Source organism: Lissotriton helveticus, chromosome 3_1 (assembly GCF_964261635.1).
Source record: "Lissotriton helveticus chromosome 3_1, aLisHel1.1, whole genome shotgun sequence".
In the NCBI taxonomy this organism is placed as follows: Eukaryota; Metazoa; Chordata; class Amphibia; order Caudata; family Salamandridae; genus Lissotriton; species Lissotriton helveticus.
The window spans coordinates 2,061,360,881-2,061,380,134 of record NC_136061.1 but is presented as its reverse complement, the minus strand read 5'-3'; positions in this window follow the sequence as shown (position 1 = coordinate 2,061,380,134).

Below are 19,254 nucleotides of genomic sequence, written 5' to 3'. Positions count from 1 at the left end.
TTTTCAAGATATAAAGAGACTGGGGGACTCCTAATATACATCTAATTCAAAAGATGTTCTAGATGCTCTCATAAAGGCAAAGTTACAGTTTAACAACAAATCAAAAGACAGTGCCTCACTATACCTAATGAAATCCAGTGCAAAATTTTATGGAAGTAAAAATAAAGCAGGGAAAATTCTCGCTAACTATTTGAAAACTAGGAATAACAAACTAAACATTTAGTCTATCTACGATAAAAATATTGTCTTAAAATTTAAGGACGCAGACATTTTTAACAAAGTTTCTTTGTTTTACAAATCATTGTGGACCAGATGTAGGTAATCCCAGTTTACCGATTCTTAAATACCGAATCATACCGATTCTGTATTTCAGAATCGGAAAACGGGATGTAGGTAAAAAAATCGGTAATAATTTCTGATTCGGTAACAATCGGAATTCCCAATCGGTATTTATCGAATCGGAAAATACAGAATCGGTAAACAAATATTTACCGATTCGGCCCGTAGGGTTGAATGGGATATCGGTAAATCCCATTCAACCCTACGGGCCGAATCGGTAAATATGAAAATAACCCATGTGAGCCAGTCAACCAATCAGGAACCCCACAACAAAGCAACAGAGGAACCATCCAATCAGATGCAACCTGGAAGTGTAAGAATTGGCTTTTGTAGTCTGGTCTGCCCTGTTCCCATGATGCACTGGGCCAGGGACAGACTAATTTGCATACAGCCAGGTTCTGAAACTGGGATGGTGCAATGAGCTAAAAACGGTGTTGGATCTAGCCCTGATCTCTTGACTGGGTGAGAGTACTCTGCTTAATTCAGAGACTCTGTCCATCACCACCCCTTGTTGTAAATGCAACCTGGAAGTGGCCACACCCATGCAGGTCCAGAGCAACTGAACTGTTTGGAGAGCTGGAGGAAACACAGAGGAGCAGGCTGCCCTGATCATAGCTGAGCAGCATAATGGAGTCCCAGGATGGCCAGAAGGATGGAGCTGAGTGTAAGAGGAAGATCAAATTCAGCCCAGCAGAACTGCAGGTGCTGGTGGAGGAGGTGGTCAAACACCACACCCAGCTTTTTGCAAAGCAGTCTCTGCATGTTGCAGAGTCTGTAAAACAGAACACCTGGCTGCAGATCCAGGCCAAAGTTAATGCAATTGGGGTCATACAGAGGGACATAGATGACCTCAAAAAAAGGTGGTATGATCTGCGGATCATTACCAAAAAGAAAATTTCTACACAGAGGAAAGAAGCCGCAGCCACAGGTGGAGGGAGGAGCCGTGCACCAAGACAGACAGACCAGGAGCAGCTGGTGGAATCCACCCTGGAGCCAGAAAGTATCCATGGGATCGGGGATGCTAACAGCTCAGCCAGAGCTGCAAGAAAACAAGGTTAGATGCATGGACATGAATCCCCATCCTATTGCCTGACCCCTTCCCCAATGTGGGTGTCTGCATCAGACTCCAGAACTGGTGGTTTTAGTTTTTACCACCAATGCATCATGGGAGACGTAGTCATAGGAGCATACATCATTGCAGTCAACATAGAATTCAGCATGGCATTCCACACACATTTAATAATGTCACACAGGTGAACAACATCACTGACCCATTGTCCATATCTGCCTCCAGGAGAGTCATCGCGCAGTACAGCGCAGGAAAAGGAGGAGAGTGCACCGGCAACAGAGATGATGGAGAAAACACCCGACAGATCAGGACCAAGCACTGTTCTTGAAAAAACATCCACAGCGCAGGCAGCCACTACACCGGAGGAAACCACCACACCACAGCCACTGTCACTTCTGCTGTTTGGGTCACCAAATTTAGAAGCACCTGCACTTTCCCCAACACCAACCTCAGAGTCATCTGTGCTGGGAAGGCCAAGGAGGCATGATGTGCCCCCTCTCAGGATCCTCGAAACATCAGATGAGGAAGATGTGGAGGCTCTCCCACCAACTAATCCACCTCTGGCTGACAACGCTGGGCAGCAGAGTTAATCTGGAGCAGTGCGTGCTGGTGTCCGAGGCCGTAGGGGACGGGAGAGAGACGAAGGCCACGATGGAGAGGGGGTCTTCTGTGGTCTTGAGGCCACCATGGTGAAGGTCCAGCACCTGCAGGCAAAGGGAATTTTAGCAGTGCATAGACAGGTGCGCATATTAAACAGCAGGATGTCAAACATCGACAGGGGAATTGGCTCCATTACAGAAAGCATGCACTCCTTGGCAGAGGGCATGAGGGAAATGACACAGTGCATGAGTGCCCTCTGTGACAAACTAGAGAGTGACCACTCCGAGAGGCGCAGAGATCGTCAGTGCATGTGGCAACAAACCAAAGCCATGAACCGGCTTGCCACTGCAACCTCCCTGCTGTGCCGGCGCCCTGTCGCCATGCAGGATGACATTGTGCACTGCTGCACCGATTTGTCGAGGGAGATGGGGAGAGTCACATCTGCCATGGAGGTTTTGCTGACACACCGGGCAGCCACTGCTGGAGACACAGGTGTCGGGGACACAGAAGACTCCACCAGCAGGAGTGGCTCTAGCACTCCTGTTCCTGATATTCGTAGGAGCAGCCGGCGCCAACCTGCTGACCCAGGCACCACTGCACACGTTGACACCCATCCCCGTACATCCCGCACTTTAGTGCGTGGGCGCAAACATTGACGATGCCCTCAAACCACAGGACAGGTCACGGTGAGGTCAACTGTGGCCACCCAGTGTGGAATACAGACATTGTAGTACCATGGTGTGGTACCAGTAAAGTGCTGTAGTGACTATTAAACTAAGTACTTCAATTACTAAGCATGCCTGTGTCTCCTTACTTACTTAGAAATAGCTGCGTGTGATTTCTGCCCGTCTCAGTCTACCATCTGTTGCTGGTGCTGCTCCTGCTGCATAGGGCTCTGCCTGTTCTGTTCCATCATCAATGTCCTCATGATGTGTTATCTCAACCTCTGTGCCTTCCTTGGTGGCAAGATTGTGCAGCATGGCACAGGTCGCTATTATTTTGCAGCAGATGATTGGAGTATACTGCTGTGCATCTCCACTCTGATGGAGGCAGCGGAACCTGCTTTTTAGTAGTCCAAATGTGCGTTCAACAATGCTGCGTGTTGCTCTGTGTGCCACATTGTAACGCCTCTCACTCCTGGTAGATGGATTCATGTATGGGGTGAGAACAAAGGAGCGCAGAGCATAAGTACTATCACCTAGGTGGAAAATAGAGTGCCATTAGTTACATTATCATGATTGATTTATGTGCATTGACTATCAGGGTGTGTCATAGTTATTTACCTAGTAGGTATCCATCCCCAAAATCACCAGCAACAAGGCTTGTGTATATCCTATACACAGCAAATTACTCGGAATTGGAAAGACTTAAAAACAATTCTTATAAAGCTTGGTGGTATGTCATTTGCCATTATTATAGGTTAGATGCTTCCTTTGTTTATCCTTAACACATGGCTATCAAACGTAGTCTATTGTGGTCACCTGTTACTTAATTTTTTGACACAAGTGCTAAGCAATTTACCTCACTGCAGCCATCCCAACAAGAAGTACTCAAGCATCCATGAACTTTCCAGAGGTTCATCTATGATTTACTTCAACATTTTCCATATGCCTTCTTTCCCATTTTATTCTCATCATTTTCATTCCTCAATCCAATTCATGTATTTTTGTTGGAGTAAATATGTGAGGCAATGATTAATGATTAATGTTATATATTATTGAATTATTCTTTCAATAAAACCTTTTCTGAACTGAAAAGAAAATGTCTTTCTCATTCACAGCACTCTAACAGAATTGTATAGAAGATTTTGTCATGCACTCATTAATCACAATGTTAGAACTCTTAAAACCTTCATTTTCTTTTATTGAGCTATGGATTTATTTTAATCTGAAGGCTAAACAAGTTGCATTTAATTTTATGAATTGTATATGTTTTGTTGACCTTTATTAAAGTTGTCATCAAAGTTCGTAAAGTCATTTATGGCACATAATTCAATAGCCTTTTTTGAATTTCAGAATGTAAGACAAGAAAGAAAACGTAATAATCAAAAGTAGTGCCTCTACTTGGTGGGTAGGTGATTATCGTTCAAAAATCGATAAGAGAGAGTTGGTAGTGAATAATTTAACGAATATCGCTATGCAAAAACAGTTTTGAGTACTCATAAACACTACAAATTATTGGATTCATTTTATTTAAATAATTTATACAGAGCAACATACATAGTGCACTTACCCTCCATGTATGTGAAACAATGATTCCATTGGCAGACCTCCTAACCTTCGAAAGTATGCTGGCAATATCCACATCCTCCTCGTAAACGGTCCTGCGGATTTTGCCATCTTTATTGTGTGAGTGGACTGTATTTTCCACTACATTAAAGAGAGTTTCCTGTGTGAAAACGGTACCAAGACAACGATTCTAGTAATCGCACATTCCAAACTAAATGCACCGCCAGAACCCTTGGAATGCCTTCCTCTACAAGGTGCCCAACCGGGGAACTATTTTCTACGAAGCCATTCACCATTGTCCCCTCAAAGGTCTGGCAAAGGGTTCAAATGTTCAGCTCTCGAATAGCTCAAACATTCTCCCACTACTTCACACTCATAACATGAATGATTTTATGTTGAATGATTGTACGCTTTCAGGGCAGTATAACTTGACTTACTATCAAAGGGGTCCAGGAAAATGAAGACCAGGGGATAGAATCTTGGGTAGAAAGCTGCTTTATCTTCCTGGTCCCCATCACATCACAAGGAAGCAATCTACTACTCCTTTCTGATCTGTAAGAAGTGCAATATGGCCGATACTTTAGCTACCAGCTTGGTTTTTGGAAGGGACGCGGACAACATGCCCCTTCCAGATATTGAATCGATATGACATGTGCAGTCCGATTTCAGGAGAAGGAAGGCTTTACTGACTCCTAAAAAAGGATTAGTACCAACAAGAGGCAACCGTCTCAAACTCTGAATTCAAGCATTTGAGACCTTTAAAATGCTTTGAAGATCTGTCTCTTGGTTTTGAACTATTGCTTATGTAGTCCGAGTGCCAGGTTAATCCTTATTGCTTTAGGCTAATTGTACTAATTTTTTTTTGCTTGAAAGGCCATGATCACGTGCAAGTGAGCAATAAAATAAAATGAAGAGAATGTATTACATGCAAATATAGGTAGACAAAGTGACCTACTTTTGACATTTAATCACGAAAGAGGGACTGAAACTGGATACAAGGAAAATAAGCCTTAATTCTGAATATGCAGCGCTGATCTCTGTACTGACATTGGAAACCTTATTGGGGATTTTCAACCATCTGTCAAAATTCTCTCTAGGCCAAGCAAACCAGACCGCACCTGCATGTGTTCAATTGCAAAACAATAAGAACTAGCTTTTGGATGAGAACACGCAAAAAGCCCGACCCAGATATGATCATTAGTCATCCAGCAACAGCAAATATGTTTTAAAGCAAACCTGGATGCAATGTTACTAATGGATAGGTCATTGTAGGTCTGGCCTTCGAGACAACTTTAGCTATCTTGCCAGACTATTGTTTGTCATGAAAAATCATCCAAAGCATACAAGCATAGAGGGACATTTGGCCAGTGGGCTTCATCTATTGGTGTGTTAAATTGTCATTGATATTTTGTTTCCACCCATGACTGAATACAACGAGTCAGCTCACTTTACTTGAAAGAACTACATAAAAACAAAAACAAAAGAGAAAAGAAAAATAAGACTGTTTATGTTTTTTTCCTCTGAAGTTCGTGCAAGTATCTTCCTGCTACCTCAACCTCAGGAATAATCTTGAACGTCCCATTCAGCAGCACCTTTAATGTTGCTGGCTGCAGCTGTATGCACTGAGATCCCTGTCTTAAAGTCAGAGATCAGTAATCTCAGTTCCTTCCATCACTTTGACATCTCATAAATCACATCAGGAATAACCTGAAAGCTGAAGCCCTCTGAAGATTTAAATCTCCGCTGTCTAATTGCCTGCAAGAGAATCTTTTCTCGAAGTCTGAAGTTTCCTAAGTTTACTATCATTGTGTGTGGCTGTGTAGAATTGCATACTCTGTAAAAGAAACACGATACGCCCTCATTTTTTTTGTTTACATTTGTTTTATTATAGTTTGTAAGTTTTCCACAACATCTGATGTATCTGCAATACCGCACAATATACACATTAAAATGGTTTGAAGTACAGTTGTTGCATGATGCATCCCTTCCCCTTGGATCGAAAGAGTTATACGAGTGCGTCACCTCATCCATCATCCCTGGTGTGGCTGCATATTGTTGAACTGCCCCACCCACCCACTTCACTTTTACTGTGCGCAAACTTAACTGGATGTGTCTGCCAGTGCCCATATGTCCTAATCAATGCATTTTTGGCCCAGGTGCGTTTTTTTGGGAGGGGTGTGGAAGTGCCACGTCCGCATGTCTGCATAGGTGTCGTCGGCAGGGTGTCATTTCCCTCTCCCCTTTCGTGTATCTTGTTTGTCATGTTGGTGTCTAACCCTCATGACTCTCATGTACTTCTGTTAGTGTCCCCGAGTGTCCCTGCCAGGCAGTACGAAAGTCTACTAAAATTGCATCCCACTCCGTCACCAGTGGCTGCTTTCGTAAGCCCATTGCATCTTCGCGACCGAGCTTTTCGATTGTGCTCAGCATAAGAGGGATTGATACCAGGCTTTCGCTGCTGGGGAGTCAGCGGATTTCCAGCGGCGCTTGAGCAATCGCTTGGCTACTAGGAGCCCCAGATCTATGTAACGGGACTTAACCTTGTTAGGTCTCACTCTCCAGACCTATTGTAGTGGAGTTGCCTCTCAAGGGAGACAGACTGGGGCACGCGCGTCTATTTCACACCGTGGGCGCGCACGCCCAGCCCCCCGGAGCCGTGCACATCTCCCCTGTCTCAGATTGCCAGGAAGTCAGCCATGCCTCTCTCAGTCGCGCGCACACACACACACTTCATACACACACGCTCACACACACACGCGCACACCCACACCCCCCCAACCTACTCACGGGCTCATGCGCACACACACACACAGTCACACACGCGCATCCACACACTCAGTCACACACGCGCATCCACACACTCGAAGTGCCATCTCCTGTCTCGCTAGCCTGATGCATCAAAAAACAGTGTTTACACGTCCCCCTACTCACCGGGCTGACTCAGGACTCCCCCGCTGCTCTCCAGGCCGGTCTTTCCTCCTCAGGTGTGTAGGGTCAGCGGCTCAGGCTCGGCATCAGGCGGGGCTCTCCATGAGCACGGGAGCCCCGCTAGGCTCACGGGCACAGGAGCGTGGGCTAGGCTCCCGTCTGCTTCCTGTTTGCGGCCCGCCTCGCCTCAGGTTCAGCTCCTTTTCTCGATGACGAGTTTCCTAGACGTCCGATGTGCACGCTCACGGCACATGGAAACGCGCACAGCGTGACTTTGAGTGTGCGCCCGTACAGCTGAGGTGCATGCTCTCATGCTCACGACGTTATCCTTCGCTTGTTGGAAGGAGCTGTTAAAGTATGTGGGAGACGGTGGGTGGACTGCTCCGAGGTAAATCTAGGCACGAGACCGTGCACCGCCTCACAAGGTGATATTTGTTTTCTACATTGGCAGGTCTAATTTAGCACTATATAAATAATGTAGCACGCACGATACAGATAGAAAGTAGGCCAGTTAATGAGAGCAACGTAGTCACCCGTTCACTCACTCCATTAACCAGGAAGCAATCTGTACTTTAATTTGACAGTTTGTGATCATGTCCTCTAGGTGGTGCTGTTCCTACGCTTTGGAAACGTAGAGGCGCTTGCGTAACGCCACAAATAGATGCGTATGACACGTCACATCTGTAAAAGCAAGTGAAACGCCTAGAATTCTGACCCTGGGTGTTACTCTGCCCCACTAAGGATCACACTATATTACACTGTAGCTTCATTATATGTCGCAAGCTCACACTTCACAAAATGAGCAGTTTGTTTCGCTTCATGCTATATTTTTGGGCTTCACAAGCTACACCTTGAGGATTCAGGCTGTTTCTTTCAATGTTTCTGTGCAGACCTGCAGGATTCCTGGCTTTCGTTGTTTTCCACCCCCATCTGTGTTCGGCAAACCTTTTAGACAGGGTTTGTTTGCTCTGAGCACACACCACCTCGCCCCAATACTGACTTGAGACAACTCGGCACGGGAGAAATGCTTATTTAGTCAGAACATATTTCCTCTCAGACATGGGGATGCCTCTCACCTGGTTAAAGGAGCCTGATTGGAACACTGGAAAATGGAAATTCACGTTTGCTGACAAACCAGAGAGAAAAGAGCAGTGCTTCCATAATAGCGGGTTGCACCAGAGGCAGCAAGCCCAAAGTTCGGAGTACCATATGGTTAAACTTCTATTTTAGGATTAAACAACAAACACTATGTGGTGCAGTGGGACCCTATGCAACAGATATAAACACGACCGTGAAGTAAAAGACACGAATAGCTGACCAAAAAATGAAAAACAATGAAATATAAATCTATATTTCTGCCTACGCTGCCTTGACGTTATTTTTACAATGTGTGCTGCCGTCTAAAAGTTACTTTCTGAGTTTCTTTGACTTGAAAGGGATCCCGGCTGCACGCAATAAAGCCATGTTTTCGTGCGCTCAGCACAGTAAATGGAAAGCCATAATGGCGTCCCGTTTCAAAGGCAGGCTATTTACCACTTTTCAGCGAGCCGACTCTATCCACAGTGCGCCGATGTAACCTTTGTTCAATTCCTATTCATATTTTACTGGGGCTGTTACAGAGATAACCGTTTTTTTTTCTTGTTCCGTGTGTTCCGTGTTTTCGTGTTCCGCACGCAGGACTTGACAATGTTTATCCTAACTGGCAAACCAGTATTTACACTTAAGGAAATATCTCGAAAGACGTGCTTATTCTGGGATGTTCTCCTTTGCACAGTCCAGGTGATTAAAGGATAAGGAAAAATAGGCAACTGTTAGCAACCTCATGAGAAATGGTACTTTTGTATAACAGTTGAATACAATCAGAAAACAGCAGAAAAATAATACAAATGACATCAACACAGTGCATACAATTATGGTACATTTTTATGTCTGCAGTCCTTGCAAATATAGTAAAGCAACAAAATATTATTCATTTGTTTATTCTCGTTCACAAAATTCCTCTGTTTTGCATCTGCAAAATGATACACAGAAAAATGATGTGATCAGGGAAGGCCCTCTAGCACCTAATTCACAGATATACTCTTCACTGTGCACTGTGAGTGTGACTGCAGAGTGAGTGCAAGTGTGAGTGCAGAGTGAGTGCGAGTGCAGAGTGAGTGCAGAGTGAGTGTGAGTGCAGAGTGAGTGCAGAGTGAGTGTAGAGTGAGTGCAGAGTGAGTGCAGATGAGAGTGCAGCGTGAGAGTGCAGAGTGAGTGTGAGTGCAGAGTGAGTGCAGAGTGAGTGTGAGTGTGAGTGCAGAGTGAGTGCGAGTGCAGAGTGAGTGCAAGTGCAGAGTGAGAGTGCAGAGTGAGAGTGCAGAGTGAGAGTGCAGAGTGAGAGTGCAGGGTGAGTGCAGAGTGAGAGTGCAGAGTGAGAGTGCAGTGAGAGTGCAGAGTGAGAGTCCAGAGTGAGAGTGCAGAGTGAGTGCAGAGTGAGTGCAGAGTGAGTGCAGAGTGAGTGCAAGTGTGAGTGCAGAGTGAGTGCGAGTGTGAGTGCAGAGTGAGTGCGAAAGTGAGTGCAGAGTGAGTGCGAGTGCAGAGTGAGTGCAGAGTGAGTGCAGAGTAAGTGTAGAGTGAGTGCAGAGTGAGTGCAGAGTGAGTGTAGAGTGAGAGTGCAGAGTGAGAGTACAGAGAGAGTGCAGAGTGAGTGCAGAGTGAGTGCAGAGTGAGTGTGAGTGCAGGGTGAGTGCAGAGTGAGTGCAGAGTGAGAGTGCAGAGTGAGTGCAGAGTGAGTGCGAGAGTGAGTGCGAGTGTGAGTGCAGAGTGAGCGCGAGTGTGAGTGCGAGTGCGGAGTGAGTGCAGAGTGAGTGCGAGTGCAGAGTGAGTGCGAGTGCAGAGTGAGTGCGAGTGCAGAGTGAGTGTGAGTGCAGAGTGAGTGTGAGTGCAGAGTGAGTGCGAGTGCAGAGTGAGTGTGAGTACAGAGTGAGTGCAGAGTGAGTGCAGATTGTGAGTGCAGAGTGTAAGTGCAGAGTGTGAGTGCAGCGTTTGAGTGCAGAGTGAGTGCAGAGTGCACTGGTTCCAGCAGTACAGAAGCACGCAGTGTGTGAGTGTGCAGGGTGAGCAGAGTGTGAGTATGCAGGGTGAGCAGTGTGTGAGTATGCAGGGTGATCAGTATGACCTGTTAGACCTGTCGGCGGCTTTCGACACCGTTCCCCATGATGGTCTTCTCGCAAGACTTCGCGAGATAGGCATACGGGGGACAGTGTTCGACTGGTTTTCCTCCTTTCTTGCCGACCGCCGGCAAACGATCTGGGCCCCGCCTGATTCCGCCGTGATGCCGCCTCTGGGAGTCGGGGTCCCTCAGGGCTCTATTTTGAGCCCGACCCTCTTTAACATCATTATGACCCCGTTGGCGGCACTGGTGGAGTCGCATGGTGCCCAGATCGTATCTTATGCGGATGACACCCAGCTCCTCTTCTCTTGTACGAGAGGAGGCGACTTTGATGGGGAGAGTATTCGGGATTGCCTTGGGGCTGTTTTTCATTGGTTCCATCTAAACAGCCTTAAGTGCAATTCCGACAAGTCCGAAGTACTTTTCTTTGGGTGTGACATCGAACCTGACTGGCAGACTTGGTGGCCACGGGATATGTTCCCTCCATCCTGCTCCTCTCAGGTTGCAAAGAATTTAGGGGTGAAGTTGGATAACAGGTTAACCCTGAAATCTCAGATCCTGGGGGTGTCGGGTATGTGCTTTGGCATCCTCAGGATGCTGCGGAGGTTCCTTCCTTTGTTATCCGTGGAACATAGGACGCTGACAGTTCAGGCTCTGATTGGGTCCAGGTTGGATTATTCCAACATTCTCTACCTGGGCCTTCCAGAGTACTTGCTGCAGCGCCTTCAAGTGGTGCAGAACGCCGCGGCCAGGGCAATCTTCGGCCTTAGTAGGCGCTCCAGTGCCTCGGGCTTGCTGGCAACGTTACATTGGCTGCCCATCCGCAAGAGGATCGCCTTTAAGGCTCTTACCTTGGTCTATAAAGCTCTTCACAAGGGGGGAGCTAAGTACCTCCAAAAGAGACTGGTCTTCTATCATCCGACCAGGTCTCTGAGGTCAGAAGCCCTGCACCTTGCTGTTGTCCCTCGGGTAAAGAAAGCGCGCCTTGGCGGGCGCTCTTTTGGATTGCTGGCTTCTCAGCTATGGAACTCCTTGCCGCTGGCCCTGCGGGGAGCCACTAGCTTGCTGGCTTTTAGGAAAGGCCTTAAAACGTGGCTTTTTACTCAGTAGCCGCTCTCTCTTGAACTCCTGGCTTACTGTTCTTTTAGTCTTTCATTTGGTGTTATGTTATTATGTTACAGCTTGTTTGCCTTTCTCCAAGAAAAGCGCCGGGACACTCTTTTTGAGTAGCCGTGCGCTATAAAAATGAATAAATAACATAACATAACATAACATAACAGTATGTGGGTGTCCAGGGCCAGCAGTATGTGAGTGTGCAGGCTAAGCAGTGTGTGCATATGCAGGGTGAGCAGTATGTGGATGTCCAGGGCCAGCAGTGTGTGAGTGTGCAGGGTGAGCAGAGTGTGCGTATGCAGGGTGAGCAGTGTTTGAGTATGCAGGGTGATCAGTATGTGAGTATGCAGGGAGATCAGTATGTGGGTGTCCAGGGCCAGCAGTGTGTGAGTGTGCAGGGTGAGCAGTGTGTGAGTATGCAGGGTGAGCAGTACGTAGGTGTCCAGGGCCAGCAGTGTGTGAGTGTGCAGGGTGAGCAGTGTTTCAATATGCAGGGTAATCAGTATGTGAGTATGCAGGGTAATCAGCTTTTCACCAAGCTCACACACACCACCAGCCGTCACTGCATGCTTTCACCAGGGGCACACACACACCACCAACCATCAGTGCACACTTTCACCAGGCATACACACACCACTATCCATCAGTGCACGCTTTCACCAGGCACACACCACCACCCGTCAGTGCACACCAACAGCCATCACTACACACTTCAATTGTTAACGAATCCACAATTAACTATTGTACCAATAGCAGTATTGCAAACTTTACTTTTAAACATAATCATCTAAAGCTCAGCATGCTACCATTGCTACAATTCCAATCCAAACCACATAATTCCATTACACACTACATACATACACTTCATAACACATGGCGAAAAGACATTGCCATTTACAATGCCATTTCCTCTAACTCAAATAAATCCGAGACCTATTGTATTTCTAATGCTTGTTTTTTCGGGGTCTTTGATACAGTCCTAGTATGCATGTCTCCTATGTCCAGTCTAAGGTTCGTCCCGTACCCTGGGTTAGGCATCTGGTGACCCTTCCCCAGTATGACTGAATAGTTGTGCATGACCACAGCAAATGTAATAGGTCTACGCCTGCCTCGTCGCACCTAAGGCATTTGGCATCAGTGCGGTCAAAGTATTTATTTATTTTTGCTGGCGTCAGATAGGCTCTATGTGTTATATAATACTGGATGAGGCGGAATCTGGCATTGCGGGGGGATACGTGTGGGTCTCTCAAGTATGTTTTCCCATTCCCACTCTGTAAGTCTGTGTCCCAATGGGCATGAAGGCAGGGGTGTAACACAGGCCCCGCAGTCCCCTCAGTACTGCAGTTTGGCTGGAGAGCTCCAGATTGAGTAAAGAGGGGGCCCATCCACGTGCCCTGCAGGTGGGCCCTCTCAAGTTTCGTTACACCACTGCACGAAGGGAGAGTAATTGCAGTGCTGTGTGTGTTCTGAGGGAGTCTGGGAACCATCTGGTGAGATGGCGGCCCGAGCCCAATTCATGCAGGTACTATATAGTTAAATGTGTCGCAGGTTCTTGTGCTACATTTCCCCATGACGCACTTAGTGTGCACATCACTGCGGCATGAAGCAAGAATTGGCCTTGCGGTAAGTCAGAGTCTTCAGCAACTTCCTCAAATGGAATGAGCTATCCATCGTTGTAGAGGTCCCCTAGTGCTTGTATGCCCGCTTCCTCCCAGTGGATACCTTCTGCCCTGCTATTGCTTGATGTCTCCTGGGTGTACCGAGTATGGGGAGAGGTGGTGGGTATGGAGGTTCCCAATGTTTGACGTAGAGACTACGGCGGTAGCATTGATACACCACCCATACTAGTAGTTGTGTTTCCCTTGAGGCTTGGGTGGAACAGAATCACTATCTGGGAGTGAGTGAGTCCTGGCGTCTGTGTTGCTGTGTCTTCTAGTTGGCACGCACTTATGCATCGCGCCACCCATTGGAGCTGCGCCGCCAAATAATATTGCTATATATTGGGTAGGGGGAGGCCTCCCTGGGCGGTCAGTGATACATTCTGGCCAGTGCTACTCTACTTTGCGACCCAAGTCAGATGAACTGCTGCATATCTGATTCCAGACCCTTGAACCGTAGCGGTCTGAGGTGTAGTGGTAAGTCCGTGAAGTGGTAAAGGAGGCGTGGTAGGACCACCATTTTTAGAAGCGCAATCCGACCAATAACTGCCAGGTGCGGGGTGTTTCAAAAGGTCATTTGCGCCCGCACTGCTGTGATGGTGCGCCCCAGGTTGCCCTCAAGGAGATCTGATGAGTCCCTGTATATAAGGATCCCGAGGTAGCGGAATGCTGTTAACTGCCAGTGTACAAGCCTGCCAGTAATGACTAATTTCTGGTCTGGGATAGACTCTACGAAGGGGTAGAGGCACAACTTTTCCCAGTTAACTCATAGCCCTGGCACTGCGGCAAATTCAAACAGCGTATTCTCTATAGCTGCACAGGGCTGCCCGACATCCCTGAGGTATATCAGCAGGTCGTCTGCATATAATGAGACAGCGTGTGTTCCGTCTCCCAGGGGGATTCCCCATTCATCTTATGTTCTGTGCAGTGTCTAAGCCAGTGGCTCAATGGCAATGGCCAGTGGGGAGAGCGGGCACGTCTGCCTCGTTCCTCACTCAATGGGGACCTGCTCTGATACATATGGACCTGTCTTGATCCTGGCTGTTGGCACATGTATAATAGCTTGATGAGGCCCAGAAACACATCTACTCAGGTATACTTACTCAGCACAGCAAATAAGAATCTCCATTCTAGGGTGTCAAATGCTTTTTCCAGGTCCAAAACCAGGCACCCGGCGTGCACCTATTCGTCCCTGGAATAGTTTGCCACCCGGAAGAAGCGCCGCAAAGTTAACGATGTGCTGCAGGCAGACACAAATCCATTCTGATCTGTGTGTACTATCTGCTGTACTAACGGGGCGAATCTATACAGCAATTTTTTGGCTAGCATCTTATAATCCGTATTGAGTAGTCCTAGCCGGCAATACAAGCCTATCAGCTCTGTATTCCTGTTGGGTTTGGGTAAGAACACCAACAGGGATTTGCGAAGCGTGCCCGGGAGTATCCCAGTTTCCTGTGCATTCTGGTCATTGTGAGGAGACGTGGTGCTAAAGCCTGTTGGTAGGTTTTTTAATATTTGGTTGGATAGCCTTACGGCCCTGGCGCTTTACCTGTGGCCAGCGAAAGTATTGCATCTTGCACTTCTAATAGCATGAGCGGCTCATTTAGCTCGTCTCTTTGCTCTGCTGTGACTTGGTGCAGGGTTAAGGGAGTGAGAAAGGATTCTATTTCCGTTGGTGCTGTGCGGGTCAATGATTTGTATACTTTGGTGTAGTGCGTGGTGAACTCGCTGTGGATGTCGTGCTACGCGGTGAGTACCGGCCACGCTGCAGACTGTAGCCTGAGCATAGGTATCTGTGCGTGTACCCGCTCTGTCCACCGCAGCATGCGCGCGTGCAGCGTGATGCCTAATTTAAGCAGCACAGCCTCTCTAGCACTTCTGCATGATTTTGTCTCTGCATGTCTATGTCTTGTGCCCTCTGCTAACTCAGCATCAAATTGGGTCAGTGCGTCTTCTATACATTTTAATTCATGGTCCTGTTGTTTCCTGATTCACCAGTTCATCCCCATGCAATGCCCTCTGAGCACGGCTTTGCCTGCATCCTTCAACATGCCTGTGTCTGCAACTGACCCGCGTTACTATTAAAATACTTCTCTATCGCTGTACCTACTGCTTCTCTGAACGGCGGATCTTCTAATGCCAAAGCCTGGAGTCTCGATAGGCGGGGCCCTGTAGCTTCATGATATGTGGGTCATGGTCTGAGTGTATTTTGCCAAGCTGGTCCGCGCTAGGGCACTGTGCTAATATCGACACAATTGCAACAAATCGGTCAATGCGGCCATGCAACTCGTGTGGGTGCGAGTAATGTGAGTACAGCTGTGTCTGCGGTTTAAGGGCCATCCACACATCTGTCAAGTCCCAGCGGCGCAGCCACTCCGCTAGATTCCTAACGTTGAATGTTGCAACTGTTTGTGGCAATGGGTGGAATAATCTATCTAGTTCTGTGTCAAGGACAGAATTGAAGTCTCCTCCCAGCAACCAGGTAATGTCACACCAGCGTGAGAGTAGGACTGTCAGTGTGTGCCAGAATGTACTCTGGTCAGTGTTTGGGGCATAGATGGATCCTAACACTATTTATTTCCCATTGAGGCAACCTTTTGTGAGCACATATCTGCCATGTATGTCTATTTTAGTCCCTTCTAGTGCGGATTGGGTTCCTCACCGGATATAAATTAAGGCCCCCCTGGCATAGGGCGAGTAGCCCGTGACCAATATTTGACCTATCCATCTCTTTTACAATCTGCGGATCTCTGGTTGTGTGATGTGTGTTTCTTGTAGGAGTGCCACATTAGTTGTGTGTCGCTTAAGATACGCATATATTTCATACCTGTGGGCTGGAGTGTAAATCCCCCTGACATTCCAGGTGACTATGTTTGTGGGCGGCATGTGACATAGTTGTAGATTAGTGTGATGCGTGGGTGGCTCGGTGCGCTGGAGGCGGGGTGACGATATGTTGAGCATCCTGTGGATGCAGGATGCATCTGTGGTATCCTCAGGTGTGTGGGTGTGCTAACTCAAACAAGTGCTGTGGAAGGGAATCGTGTGGGGTTCAACTGGGATAGAGAAGAGAGACAACGTGTCTGCCCAAACAAATAACAGTGCCATGCGGGAACTTATGGCTACGTGCGCCGTTTCGGTCCTGCTAGGAGATGGGGGCAGGGTTAAGCTTGAAGTGGGCGAGATAGCTTAGCTTGGGACCGCCATGTGCACGTGTATGTGTGTGCTGTGCCACATCTTATGCAATTCGCCTGTGGTCGGAAGCTTGGGGTGTGAGTGTTAGTGCTGGTCCCCTGCATAGTGCTCTTCGTTTACTGCATTAGGACGCTTCATGCGCGGAGTGTGCAGGGATCATGTATATCCCCATGTGTGTACTTCTACAATTGTATACTTTCATGTCAACGGGCTGTGTTGATCTGATACATTAAGTAATCTGCAGCCTGAGGTGCTACAACTGGGAGTGATTGTGAGTCTTCATGGATGGGACACACGGCCTGCAAACTGTCCTCACTCAACGATTTTTCAGAGGAGGCATCCGTGTCCCTGCTATGCTGCCGTACTCTCAGCTCCGCTGCTGCTTACAGAGCGTCTCTTCTCTCTTGCAGTACCTGCTCTCGATTAGGGACAGCCTTTAGTTGCATAGGTGATTCCGCAGCACATGCCTGCGTCTTCTGTGGCAACCCCTTTGAGCTCCTGCGTTTGATTCTGTGTTGTTATGTCTCTGGCTTGGCGAAGTGTGATTGCCTTTGGTTTAGAGCCAGTCCCATGCGTCCTCCGCTTTGTTGAAGAAGTGTGTGGACCTATCTGTGACCACACACAGTCGGGCCGGGAATATGAGGGAGTATTTCAGGTTCAGATCTTGCATTCGCCTTTTGACAGTGAGGAATGCACTCCGCTGCCGTTACACCCCCAGGGCGTAGTCCGGAAAGAAGAGGACTTGGGAGTTGTCCACCTTGAACACCTCCATTTTTCTGGCCTCTTGGAGCACTGTATTGCTGTCCTTGAAATTCAAGAGTCGGAACAAGGAAGGATGTGGTCCAGCACCCGGTGGCGGGTGGCTCGATGATCCCCTGTGTCCGCGCTCTACCGCAAAGAAAGTAGAGAGCGTGCCCGTTGGCATTAAGGACTGTAGCCAGGCTTCAGTGTACGCTACTGCATCCCCACCCTTCATGCCTCCCGGCAGCCCCACCATGTGCATATTGTTCCTGCTGGACCAGCCATCTGCATCGTCCATTCTGCATTCCAGGGAGTGCAACCTGGATGTGAGGTCCAATACTTCCATGGCCATTGCCTTGGCAGCTCCTCCACCTCCGCTGCCAGTTTTCTGACACATCCAGCCAGTTTTTTGTGGTCTGCATGCAGGAGCGTGAAGTCCGATGTGACTTTGTCTATTCGGCCTTCAAGAGACGCGCAGGTCTGTTCAGCATTTTGCAGTTTTGTGTCAGTGCCTGGAGTACAGAGTCTATTTTCAACTCTAAAGTGGAAGCTCTGGAGGTGCCTGACACTTCAGATTCTTGGTCCGACTGAGCAGGGCCTGGCGCTGGCCGCCCAGCAGCTGCACCCGTGCCTATGCGCTGTCTATCCATCCTGCTACGGTAGTGTGGCTGCTGTGCTTGGCGATGAGGTAATTCACTGTGCTCCCCAGTTCATTTCAATGCTTCAAGGATGCTCCTCACACGTGGCCCAGCAGGTAGTCGTGCACCAGGACTGAGACTGCTGCCTGTGCAATGAGACCACTGCAACCTGCACGCTGGGTCTGGGTGCTCACTGAATCGGCCCAGTCTGATGTGGCTCCCTGCTGCCCCTTGACAACACCTCCGTTACCTCGCTTTTTCACTCCAGTGCTTTCCCTTCCACTGCTGACACAGGTCGCAACACGGGTTCGTCCGTGCCTGTGTCTCTCGCCTCACCAGCTGTCCACTCCAGATATCTGCTAGTGTGTCCCAGTTTATTTTCGATCTGGGACCAGCGTGGTACCCCGCTCGGGAGCTGGGCTCAGTGCGGCTCGTATGTAGGGCCTATGATTCTTCACCCACTCTAGGATGTAGGCCAGAATCACTGGTCCCAGTGTGTCTTCTTGGGTGCTGTCTGTGCCCGTCTCGCTCACCACTGCAGGCTCATCTAGTAATTGCTCGCTACTCCCCCAGGTTCACGGTGCAGTTAGCTGGTTTTTCCTTGCCACCTTGGAGTTAGGCTGCAGGGCTTCCCACTGCTCTGATTGGTGTCTGTTGGTTACTGGGGTCGGGCGGGGGCTGCAGGTCACATCTAAGAGCAGTGAGTAGGCGGCTATTACACATTACCGGCTCTAAGAAAAGGCGATTCAACCTCTACCTATGTGTCCACAAGGCCATTCACACACCTCACCTCAGTCCGCACCGAGTGTTCCTTTGCGTGGCACGCAATGCAGCTCGGGCCTGCTTTACCACCTGCAGCCGTGCACACTTTGCTGGTTCAATAGGCCTTGCACTGCGGGCTCTTTATGGGCTGTGTTGGCGGTGGTTCCTGTGTCCGTGGCCCATGCAGTGTTGGCTCGTGCCACGCCAATTCTGCTGAAAGCCTAAATGCTACTGTGCAACTGTGTTGTGGCCCTCTGTGTTGCTTTCGTTCTCGGGTGGCATCAGCTGGGGGCCTGTCGTGAGACCTCCAATCTGCTACGGTGGGCGGTAAGGGGTTGTGCTGCACCCCAGGGGAGGCGGAGGATTATCAGGCCATGAGACAGAGCCTCGTTAGAGTGCGTCATCCATCTTGGCTGGCTAGCTACACCCCCCCCCCCAACAAGATGTGCCCTCATGATAACCAAATCATCCTTAAATTCCGGAAGGATGTGGGTTTTTATTAGGTTTTCTATGACCTCTACTGGTGAGGATGCCTAGTCTTTTCTTTCAGGGATATCCACAAAGCGCAGGTTTCATCTCCTTAGACAATTTTCCTGATCTTCCAACTAGAGCATAATTGCATTAAACTCCTTTGCTTTGGAGGCCTTAGCTGACTCTAGCTCGGTTTGAGTTTCTTCCAAGGCAGAGACCCACATCTTTACCTCCTCTAACTTGGCTAAATATTGGCCAACTTTCTTTTCAATTTTTATCCATTTTGCTACTCAGTGACTGAGCCAGCGAATTCTGACTTTGCTTTAACTCATGCATCTCCCCTAAAATAGTAGTCAGCAGTGCC